A 12280-nucleotide genomic window follows, 5' to 3' on the forward strand; every position below is an offset into this window, starting at 1 on the left:
TATTTTTTTGATAAAGTTGTTCTGCAGAGCAAAATTCTGTGCAGTTTTTAAATTTAATGTTTAAATGTTTCCTTTAGGCATCTCTCCACTTCATTTAAAAGCCAGACGAAGGCTGACCGCGTAGCGGCTAGTCTACATATAAGATCAAATATGTGAATTTTCCATTGTTGGGTTTTAGAGAATAAGCATAGACCTGGTTTACTTTGTTTAAACGATAAGTTTAGTAGTATCTCCGCTATTTTCAGATTCCGAGATCTAGCCGCTTATTTTAACACATATATTGATTTTTTCAGCTTGAAAACTTTATTTTTATTTACATCTTTTGTGCATCCTTCAGGCAGAACATGTAAATTTCTTCTTCTAATTTTCTAAGAAGGAAATCTGTTTTCTCATCAATATATCTAACAGAAATTTTCTTATAAAAAGTCGCAGAGTGGTGCATTTTACCACGGGAATTAATGTTCATCATAGTCAGAGCCAAATTTCTGGCTAAGCCCTTTTGCAACTAATCTGACTTTATAGCTTTCGATTTTTCCTTCTGCGTCAAGCTTCGTTTTGAAAATACATTTGTAGTCAAATAGTTTTCTTACTTGTGGTAATAATTATCAGTTGCCATTTTCTTCTAATGTACCAATTTGCCGTCGAACAGTTTTCAAGCATTTCCTCTTTTTATTTTCTTCTGAAATCTATATTTTTTCCCAGGTTTTAGATTCCAGATAAAGTGGACATTTTACATGATAACCGTAACTAACAGGAGGTTTACTCTTTGCGGTTCTGGTCTGATCTGATGAATTTTACGGATTCTTAAATTTCTCCCCTTTTTTGAGAACTTTTACTTTTTATTTCTTCTTGTATCAAGTTTTTTTCCCCTTGAGACTTTCCAAATTTTGATTTAGAGATTTGCTTACAGGCTCATTTATTACAGTGTCTTCAACAAATTAAACAGATCGGCTTATTATGGTTTTATCTCCAGGAACTAAAATTCTATAGACTTTCCTTCTGCTGTCGTTTAGTTGACGAGTATTACTTTTACAGCAGTGTCATCCAACTTACCCCTTTTTTTTATTTATGAATGCAGTTAAAAGCCTTGGATTCAAAATGTTTTCATATGACAGAGGTTGGGTTTCTTGTTATTTCATAATTCGTATATTGTTTTCGCATTGAATTTTGTAGGTATACCATTTTGTAGATAATTTTTGGTCAGCACTGCTTTTGCCCAGTATTTGTGAGGTTGACCTCAATAGACTAAAAGACATCTAGTTATTTCTATTAGAGATCTAGTTTTGCGTTTGCTAACTCGTTTTTGCATTAGACAATGTGATCCAGTAAGCTGCTGTTTTATAAGATATTCAAGTTCTTTACTAATGTATTCGCTACCGTTATTATTCTTAGAGTTTTTTCTGTTCTTTCGAATTTATAGTTTCTAAGGGCAATAAATTGTTTTAGCTTTGAAATTACTTTATTTTTGCCTTTAATAGGTAAATCCTTGTCAATCTACCGTTTATTATCAACATAAGGTACGAGGTAGAGATAACTACTGCCGGAAGGTGTTTGCATTGGTCCAAAAACATGAATGTGAACGAGTTTCAGCGGCATGAACACACTAAATTTGGATTCGTAAGGATATGGAAATCCAGTTAATTTGCATTTTATGCACTGAATGCAAGTGCAACGTTTACAATTACCTACTGTGATTTTTTCGTCAAGTTCTTTGTTTAGAAGTTCTTTCAAAGCTATATTATTTTTCTGTGACCATAGAGGTTTTGCCAAGGTATAATACAGTTTTCCATTTCATCACTGAAATGCTGCGTGAACCGGGGATTGATCTTTCCTTCCTATTGACTTAATTTGATAAAGATTGTTAGTTGCACGACATATTAGAATAATTCGGTTTTCGTTCGAGATTGCTCATTTTATTTCCTTTAAACAGAACTGAGAGTCCTTTTGTTTTGTTAATCTGTTCCTAATTCCGGGACATAAAAAATAGAACTTAATTTATCATCTGTTTAGGATTTATTGTTTCGAAAAGCAGAGTTCGTACTCCCGTAGATTTAAACCTTTGCCCATTCGCAATTATGATATCAGAAGGGTTTAGGGATACAAATTACGAAAAATATCGCTAAATAGTTACTCGCCCAACTATGAGAAAAAAAAAAAAAAAAAAAAAAAACTTTCTGTTTTCTGATGCACGATGTTGTTAGTAGATAAAGGGGAGGATCCACGGATCCACATCCAGAATCAATTTCCAGTCTATTATTTATATTTTGTTTCTTCTTGATTCATTGATTCATCGCCAGGTTACATGCATTGGGGATTTTTACTATCTGCATGTGTTTTCTTGGAGTATTGACGTGGTTTACAATTTTGTTTAGATTTTAGACGGAAATATTGCGATCTAAAATGGTTATTTTTTATGATAACTTAAGCAACATTTTCCACTCTTTTATTTTGAAACGAGACATCATATACCTTTAAATGGAATGAATTTATTTTAACTTTAATTACTGAATTCGGCGATTTATTTCCTTTTATGAATACTGGAATTAGTTTTGTTTCTGATCTTATTTCAAGTGTGATTATTAGAATGTTGTGGGAATTAGGCATTGAAAGAAGCAAATGAGCTGAAATATGTTTAAGCTTTATGTTCTCATCTATTGCGTTAACCTTATCAGATAACTCTAATAGGGTATTTATATGAGTTTGCATATCGCCAGTCTCTTCGAGCAGTTTTATATAGCAAAGCTTTCGTAAAAGAAATAATTCAGTTAAGAAATTATACCTTTCGTGTGCCTATCTGCGTTTCTCCAAGGTAGCTTTAGCTGCAGATTTGTATTTAATATAAATTATCGGGCTATCCTCAATATATAAATTTATCACCGCCTTATATTACCGAATACTTTTTTCCATTATTCTGTATAAAGCTTGGAGGTACATCTTCGATTACATCATACAGAATCTTCTTTATTAGTAACATTTACATTTTGAATTTCCGTGTTGAATAGTCACTGGAATTCAGATGTACTCTTTGCATTTGAGTTGAATGCAACATATTTTATATCGTTGTGAATTTAATTTCGTATGATATGTTAAAATACAGTCTTTCCTTAGCAAATGTTTTGACACTATGATCTTCCATTTAGTCTCTTAAGTTTTATTGTAAATATTTGTATAAACAAATTAATAAAGTGAGGAAAAGAAACAATTTTTGTTACCTTGTCTTCTTGTTAGTGACGAACATCGTTATAGACCTTTCAATAATCCCAAAAGAGATCGCACACGAAATAGTTAATGAAAAACTTATATTTCATGCATTAACACATGTTTAACGTAGAATATGAATAATTAGTTAAAACACGATATTTACGGAGTTATGGCTAGACTTAGCTTTATAAAATTATTTCATATTGTGTCAAGACGTGAAGCATGAGTTACACAGTTGTAGCATACATAGAAGAGAATGGTTATCGCCCTGTTGATGACTGTCCATGACAACGTGGCGACAAAAAAAAAAAAAAAAAAAAAAAAAAAAACTGCATTACTGGTGTATGATTGCAGAAATAGGACAATCCTTAGTAGTATGACATAAAGAATAGAAAGGCAGTTTGCATTGCAAGAAAACTTATTTTGTTGAAAAAATATATATATCTACCTGCAGCGATAGGGTTTGCACTAAGGTATAGTTGGGAGAAAGAAAATGAATGTCTGCTATATAAAGCGAAATGATATTTCATAATATTAATTTGGTATTTGAAATCATATTATATAAAGGGAAAAATATTAGCAGTAATTTTAGTACATATAATTTAAACAATACCGATGTAATAAGTTATTAAACGTATGAAAAGATGAATAAAGAAAACTGTAGCCCTTTTCTATGAAGAAGGAAAGGCAGAGAGATATTCAATTCATTATGAAAAGTTTGCAGTTGAATTTAATTTTAATCAACATCCCAGTATTCCAGCTTATGAACCTAGCATCATTTTTCCTTTCAACAAGTAAGCTGAACATTTTACATTAAAATTAAACTTAATCCTAAACCACAAAAATATCAATGGAGATAATAAAGAGCATTCGATTGGGGCTTTACGTAAATGGCTTTCTTATTCTGGCTGGGTTGCATCCAAGGAAAGAAAGAAATACTCATATTTTTATTCTGTATCAATATTCGTAAACTAAATGAGCAGAGTACAAGAAAGATTTGGTATATTTTAAAGTTGGTAACACATGTATATACTTTCCAGTTTCCGTTAGGAAACTACAACGGAATCTTTCTTGGAAATATTCGTTCTCACCTTAATCTTTTCGGAAACTCAATGGGGTTGACCGAGTTTACGTGCTTTCCTGCAATTAATTACCACCTTTTCTGAAGCGATTACGAAATTATTTTAAAAGCTACGTATGTATTGCATTAAAACTATCTGAAATCTGCAGAAATTTAAATGTTCTGAAATTCAATGGGGAAAGTAATACAATTATCGCCTCTTTTCAACATAAATATTTAAGATATTGTGAAACTGACTGATGACAAAATAGGTATATATAAGCAGAAAATAATGTACTTCCTATGTTTAGAGCATTCACGTTAAGAATATTCGAAATGAACAAAATTCCAGGATCATTTCTAAAACTCTTTAATTTAATATAAGTGATTAAACTTTTATTTATTTTAGCAAAATATTCAAATTTCCGCATAATGCTTAAAATAAAATAAAAACAGTTGTATGTTAAAAGTGCAGTTAATAAAATTATTATCCTTGAGTTTATTAAAATATTTTTGCAGATAGATTGTAAATAAAATAATTGGAAATCGATTCTCCAACTTCAGAACAATGTTAAAGAGTATTGGTTGGTTACTTCAATTAACCAACCAACCGTGAGGTAGGACTTAATCTGTTTCCAAATAATGTCTTATACATCCTCATCCGTCTAAAGTACGTTATTGAATGTGCATTTATTTATTGAAGTAATTAAAGAAACCTTTATTGACATTGGATAAAATAAAAAGCTGAGTTATGATGTGGCGTATTAATCTGAAAAGCTCTTTTTTGTGTTTCAATAACAGTTTATAAGCTTATGCGATGTTTTTCTTTTTTTTATACTTGTTCTTTTAGGATCAGTTAAAATTAAGGCAGCTAATAATTTATTTAAGAGTTTTTAATGGTGTTATTGATTTGAAGGATTACTTAATTTATGTATATGATTTGGTTTTTGACTTACATTAAGAGATCATGTCGTTCTCATTTATTGCATAACTAAATTTCAAGTCATCACATAACAATAAGGTGTCATCACGTATCTTTTGAGAACTGTCTAGTTTATAATCATGAAAAGAAAAGCAAATTAGTTTTTTTTATATGATTTTAGGTCTTTGTTTACTCCTCGAAGTGGTACAAAGCCTTTTACGAATCTAAATCAGTAATGCAGAACTTTCTCTTAAGTGTTGAAATGAACTTCCCTCATTTTGTAACTGTAAATGGATATTTAAGCTAGTTATAAAATAATTGATTAAGAATAATACTTAGAGAATAAAGAATTAAGGATATGTAGAATAATCTTGCGGATCTGATTATTCAGATAGGTTGTAATCTCCGTTATTCTGAAAACTGGAGAATTACAGTAAATGGAAAACTCATATATCAGCATAATACTTAGAGAATAAAGAATTAAGGATATATAGAATAATCTTGCGGATCTGATTATTCGGATAGGTTGTAATCTCCGTTAGTCTGAAAACTGGAGAATTACAGTAAATGGAAAACTCATATATCAGCATTTCTAGCAAGACAACCATATTTGAAAACTGTAACATAAAACCCAAGCGTGCTTTGGAGAACATTTGAACTTTCAATGAACATAAATCTCAGAAAATGATACGAGAAGTTTCGCAAGTTTGGAGGATTATCGATATGGAGAATATTGTAATTAATGTCTTGAATTCATGTATGTTGAATAGACCGATAAATGACTAAGACGAAATACAAAACTTGCACGTTTACTGAAAAAGAATATATACTTGAGAACATAAAATAATAGCGAACGCTGTCTAATGAAAATTCATATTTTGATTGAGTCCTTTACGGCATTTTATGCAGTCTGAGAAAATATTTGGTTTATTATACTTTCAACTTTTCAATAATCCTCATCTGAAATTATTTTTTGTTACCTTTGATCTTTTGATTATTTCTAAAGTATTTTGAATCAAGTTTATGCAGAAAAGACGAATTTTGTAGACGTTTTTATATTGTGTTTCATAATACTGCACCCATCTGTTTCAGGATGCGATCACATCAGCAAGCCTTCTTACCTCTTACTTCACGAGATAGTGGTATTATATTCTTTTATAACAACTCGATTCTTTTCCCGGCCTGTTTAAAGTAAAGCTGTATTTTCTTTGTAATCGGGATTCCATAAATATTCCACTGTCGCCTGTACGCATGTCTTATTTTTATAACATCAGAGTGGAGCAATATATGGAGGATTAATGTATTTTCAACTTTCTTCTCTCAAAAAGATGGTGTTTCATGGACCTGGTTTCTAAAATTCTAAATTTTTAAAACATTTTTTCTTTAAGTTTCTTTGAATATAAATATTGCTGTTATTCTCCGAAGTTATGATAGAGTTTTTAAATTATTTTGTTCAAAAATTAAAATCTCTGCTTTTATATACGCGATTTTAGCTGTTACAGTGTTTTAAGCCTTATATGTTATAAGCAAATTGACTATATTTAGCATTTTACAATTAGTCTAGTTAATGAGTTTTATCAAAATTCAATGTCTCACGCTTTTGCAGTTTTGAATTTTTTCCATTCGCTTGGTTATTCATAAATTATAAAAAATACGAATAAGGCTAATATTACAAAAACCAGCCGTGCTTTTAAAAATGACTGCAGAAAAGAGCTGCTTTCATAGAACACCTTCTGTTAAGTCATTAAGACTATTTAACTGTAAGATTACGTCATTTTTTCTCTTCTTGGCGCCTTGCATGGCGCAGATGTTCATTACAGCAACCCTGTAAACGCTTACTCAGTTTTATTTTTTATTGCTGTTGTTGTTAGTAGTAAGTCATCGCTTGAAAGATGGCACGCATTTGATTAAAGTTGTCGAATAAAATATTTAGTACAGTCCACTTCTAGTTAATTTGAAATTGTTGTATAACAATGCACGCATCGCATGAACACTTTATGGTCCGTCGAGCCGGAGGTAAAAGATATCGTTGCTAAAATTAACTTTTTAGAACATTTAGAATACTTTCGTTTGGTTGTATTACGCATAACTTCATATAGAGTGTTTGGAATGCTTTCGTTTTCGTGTGGATTACGCAATTAAGATTGAATACTGTGTCATCATTCATTTCCGGTGTTGCTGTCGAGAAATCTGCAATCACGGTAAGTGATAAATTATTTATTTGTTCATGATGAGTGAATTGAAAGCGATTAAAGCTAACAAAAAAAGTTTAAAATGCAGTATCAGAAAGTTTGAAAATAAGGTAAATTCTACAGTGGATGAAGCAGATATTTCCTTATTGGAGTTATACGAATCAAAAATATTAGAATTTAAAAAGGAATTAAGTAACATTTTCGATTCTTTATTTGCACATTGTGAAGAAAAGGACACTGACGAATTCATTAAGGAAAAGGAAAATGTAGTAGATAATCTCGATGAAATTCATTTGAAAATTAAAAGAAAAATTTCTGAGATCCGTTCTCAAAGGAATAGCTGCTCAAATGAAAACGGTTCGAGTAAAGACATAATTGTTTCGGATATAAAATTGCCTAAATTGTCTCTTCCAATATTTAGTGGGAAAATCGAAGAATGGATTGAATTTGAGGATTTATTTTCCGCAGCTGTGCATAAAAATAGCAAATTAACTAATGCGCAAAAATTGCAATATTTAAAGAGTTCGTGTAAGGCAGACGCTTTAAATATTATTCAGTCCATTCCAATTTCAGATTCGAATTATGACATAGCATGGAATCTGTTGGTTGAGCGCTATTGCAACAAAAAAGATTTGATTAATTCTATCATAAAGAAATTAATTTCTATACCTCAAACGAGTGATTCTACTTCGTCACTTTTAAAATTTATCGATAAGGTGCATGAATGTTTACGATCCTTGGAAGCATTGGAGCAAAAGGTGGAAGAATTTTCAGACACGTTAATTGTTTATTTATTAGTTGAAAAGTTGGATAGAAATACTCGGTGTTGGTGGGAAAGGTCACTTAAAAAAGACGAGATAGGAACGGTTAAACAACTGACATGTTTTTTGAAGGAACACGCTCGCACACTATCACATTACAAACCTCCGCATGGGGAATCGAAACGTTCATTTAATACCAAAGCTCTTACATCACTTTCGGAAAATTCAAAAAATTGTCCTTATTGTAAAGCTAAGCTGATCATTTATTGTTGAAATGTGCGCAATTTTTAAATCTAACAGTCAAGAAACGATTGGAATTTGTAAAGACAAAAAAACTATGTTTCAATTGTTTATCTTCGGTCCACACAATCAAGGACTGTAAAAGTTCTAATACATGCAGAAAATGTCAGAAATTTCACAATTCGCTCTTACATTTTGATCGAAATGAAGAAAATTTCGATAAAGCAAATGGCACATCGAATCAGATCACAAACAAGACTAATAAATTAAGCAGTAATCTTTCTCCAAATGCTGATACATTTACTCCAATGGCAAACAGCCAAAAGGTTAGTGACACTAATGAAACCAACCAAGCAAAATCCATTAACGGTACTGCGCTGAATATTTCCAGTTCTTTTAATAAACAAGTTCTACTTTCAACTGCAATTATTTTCGTTAAGGGTAATGATGGAAAATTTATCTCGTTGAGAGCCTTGCTGGATTCCGGTTCTCAAAATAATTTCATTACTAAAGAAGGTGCTGAGTTATTGAATTTGAAGAAAAGAAAAATAAACGCTTCTATTTCAGGTATCAATGGTACAGTTATGGGTGTTAAGGAAAAAGCTATAGCAACCATCGCTAACGCTACTAGAGATTTTATTCGTACCTTACAATTTTTTGTTGTTCCAAAAATAACTCGCGTAACGCCTGCTAGATATATAAACATTCCTGATGTTAAGCAGTTGCAACTCATTGGTTTAGCTGATCCAGAGTTTTATAAACCTGGTCAAATACATGTTTTATTCAAAATCGTAAAAAACAACCTTATATTTAGCGTAGGTATAATGAAACACTCAATCGATTTCGAGGGCAGCTAAAGGTCCCTCCTCATCAGGAGAAAGAAATACATAGAAAGAAGAAAATAGGAGAAGGAGTCACAGAAACACGTAGTGCTTATCAGCACTGCACGTGGTTATAACTAGATTTTTAATCAGAGTTGCACTGGCCGCCTACTTTTACTGAGCCAGGCTGTCTGATCAAGCATAATGAAATATTAGCGAAGTTAAAATAGGGAGCGAGGGGCAAATGCACATTACGCTCAAAATCTGAACTTCAAATAATGAAAAGCAACCACTGAACGGATTTTTATACCCTCTGGTAGTACCAAGCGCGAGGAGGTAACGCCATCTATCGGCAAAAATAATTGAATTAAGATAGTAGAATTTTAAAGGCATTAGGAAGGACTGGATTGGACTTCAAATCATTAACTAAACTTTCTAAATCTTTGTGAATGTGAAAAGCCTCAAGAAAATCCAATTCGCCTATGGAAGAAGCCTTTTGGATGATTTTTGCAGACCCAAAATCAAAATTATGATTAAAAGTCCAGCTATGATACGCTATTGAAGACTTGTTAATTTCGCCTTTTTTGACATAAGATTCATGTTCCTTGATACGAAACTTCAACGCTCTTTTTGTTTGGCCAATATATCTTAAACCACACTGACATGATATACTATAAATTCCCCAAGAATTCAAGACAGAAACACAATCTTTTAGAATCGAAGGGTGAATTTTATTAATAGGGGAGAAACCGACTTGAAAATTGAATTTCTGGAGAATCCGTGCAATTTTATAGCTAACAGAAGGATAAAATGGAAGCACGACAAGGTCATTAATATTATTTCTAACAGTGGAATGTCTTCTTTGATGGGAATCTGAAAATTTTTTGACGGCTTTATCAATAATCACGGGAGAAAATCCACGGTCAATCGCAACTGCTCTCAAATAATTAAGTTCATTGGTAAGCAAAGATTCAGAGGAACAAACTTTTAGCGCGCGGAAAACATAATAGTAAAAAGAAGCCATTTTTTGCTTAACAGGGTGGCATGACTTGGCATGGGGTGGTAAACAAACTGCAAAGGGTTTACGGTACACAGTGGTGCTAAAATCGGTTTCATTGCGGATTATAAGAAATGTTTTATTATCTAACGAAATATTTTTTGATTTACTGGGAACAAATAGAATAAATATGCAAGACCTGATTCTCCATCAGTCAGTTTTTGGATACATCGTTAGCGGGTCAGTGCGCATGCCGCAGCAAGGCAGTGTTGATAATTTTTGTGGGTTTGTGGAAAATGGAGATAATTTATCTGACAACATGAGAAGGTTTTGGAAGATTGAAGGTATTAATGAAGCAAAAAAAGTGAAAAGTCAGGAAGAGGAATTTTGTGAACAGCACTTTCTTCGTACACACACGAGGCAAGATGATGGCAGATATGTAGTGGAAATGCCAATTAAGGAGGAAGGACTTAGCCTTATAGAAGAATCGAGAGAAAACGCTAGCAAAAGACTGAATTATCTACTTAAACGCTTCACTCGCAATCCCGCAATGAAACACTTATACGAAGATTTCATTAAGGAATATAATGAATTAGGCCATTCCGAAGAAATTGATGAAGGGGATAGCTCTAGTTTCTCATATTATCTTCCTCACCATGGGGTTTTCAGGCCCGAGAAACCTAGCACTAAACTTAGGGTAGTGTTCGATGCCACTGCTCCTACGACTACTGGAATTTCGTTAAACGATATTCTGCTGAATGGAGGGTTAGTTCAAGACGAACTATTTGATATTATTTGCAGATTTCGAACGCATAAAATTGCCTTCACAGCAGACATTGTAAAAATGTATCGTCAGATTTTGATTAAAGAACATCAAAGAGATTTATTACGCATCTTATGGAAGAGTAGCGAAGAAGAACCAGTTAAGGTCTATAGACTGAAGACTATAACTTACGGTACTTCCAACGCACCATATCTAGCAACACGCACACTTAATCAATTAGCAGAAGACGAGAAAAACAATTTTTCGTTAGCAGCGCCAATAGTACAAAGGGATTTTTATGTCGATGACGTACTCACAGGAGCCCATACTCTAATAAAGGCTAAAGAATTACAGTCGCAATTGATTAACCTATTATCACGTGGAGGAATGCGTCTGCACAGATGGTGTGCTAATCATCCTGATCTTTTGCAGTTTCCGGATGGACAAGAGGAATATTCTTTCAGTAATTTCGATGACGATCAGAGCATCAAAACTTTAGGATTATTATGGAATCCAAAGATAGATTGTTTTTCGTACAAATCAACCATCAAGAAACCAACTACTTACACAAAGAGAACAGTGTTGTCTGATATTGCTCGCATTTATGATCCATTAGGACTGCTTGGTCCAGGGATAACAAAAGCAAAAATCTTCATCCAAAGACTTTGGTTATTGAAGCTTGATTGGAACGATCCGCTACCCGAAAGGATAATTAAGGATTGGCAACTTTTTATTGATTCAATGCAATCTATCAACAATTTGAAAGTCAGTAGATATGTTTTACAGGATAGTTTTTCTGATATACAAATTCATGGATTTTCAGATGCATCAGAACACGCATACGGAGTAGCCATCTATTTACGCTGTAGAAGTGACAATAATTTATCTTCACATTTGCTTTGCAGCAAGTCCAGAGTAGCTCCACTAAAACCGCTGACAGTACCTCGACTGGAACTCTGCGCAGCTGTACTGCTAGCACAGCTTGTTGCAAAGGTGGTGCCTTTATTGACATTGGACATCAGTAAAATATGTCTGTGGTGTGACTCAACCATAGTGTTAGCATGGCTTCAGAATCCTCCGCATGTACTAAAAACCTTTGTTGCTAATCGAGTGTTGCAGATCCAAGAGCTAACACATACATGCCAGTGGAATTATGTGCGTTCAGAGGAGAACCCAGCAGACCTTATTTCCCGAGGACTGAATTTTGACAAGCTGCATGATGCTGATCTGTGGTGGAAAGGTCCTCCATTCTTGAGTGAGGGTGTCATACCTAACAAGAACATTGAACAATTAGAAAAAACAGAGACATTTTCTAATGAACTG

Source organism: Stegodyphus dumicola, chromosome 2 (assembly GCF_044657685.1).
Source record: "Stegodyphus dumicola isolate Sdum_Otavi_A_Nest chromosome 2, ASM4465768v1".
Taxonomy (NCBI): domain Eukaryota; kingdom Metazoa; phylum Arthropoda; class Arachnida; order Araneae; family Eresidae; genus Stegodyphus; species Stegodyphus dumicola.